General features: G+C 51.4%; 1 long non-coding RNA gene across 1 annotated transcript; it reads right to left on the reverse strand.

Annotated features, from left to right (window-relative positions):
• Positions 1-21: 21 nt before the first annotated feature.
• Positions 22-385, reverse strand: LOC104866599. The gene is made up of 2 exons (XR_781583.2): positions 261-385; positions 22-164 (listed from the first exon to the last, which is right to left on the reverse strand). It is a non-coding gene; the product is annotated as an uncharacterized LOC104866599 (long non-coding RNA).
• Positions 386-519: the final 134 nt, after the last annotated feature.

Raw genomic sequence — 519 nt, forward strand, 5'->3', positions numbered from 1 at the left:
CCCCATCTCAGCGGCTCTGACCTGTAATTTCGCCCGTTCAGCGTGGATCTGCAGGAGATGAGAAATGCTGGCAGCTGTCTTTCCGGTGAGACACTAAGGAGCACGGAGAACTGAGAGAAAAGGTAGCGAACGCTGTCATCTCGGCTACATCTAGAGCGAAGCCTCTGTCAGGGGAAGAAGCCATGCTTCACTGTCACGGGCTCGTGCTGTTCTCACCCGGTTTGAGTGGATTATAACCCGCTTCCCCGCTTCTCTCTCACCTTCCCTCTCCTTTTTTTGGTGTTCCCGGAGATGAACCGCGGACCTTCGCACCGAACTACATCCCAGCTCTTTGTTATTTCTTATTTTGAGACAGGGTCTTGCTAAGTTGCCTTGGCTGGGCTCAGATTTGCGATCTTCTTGCCTCAGTCTTGCAGAGTGCTGGGCTGACAGGTGTGCACCACCAGTAGTAGCAGATAGTAGAGGCTGAATGAGTGTCTCTTCATTCTGCATATGCCTTTATGGCAATTTCTAGATGTT

This window comes from Fukomys damarensis, unplaced genomic scaffold, assembly GCF_012274545.1.
Source record: "Fukomys damarensis isolate Sample0158 unplaced genomic scaffold, DMR_v1.0_HiC HiC_scaffold_22794, whole genome shotgun sequence".
Classification (NCBI taxonomy): domain Eukaryota; kingdom Metazoa; phylum Chordata; class Mammalia; order Rodentia; family Bathyergidae; genus Fukomys; species Fukomys damarensis.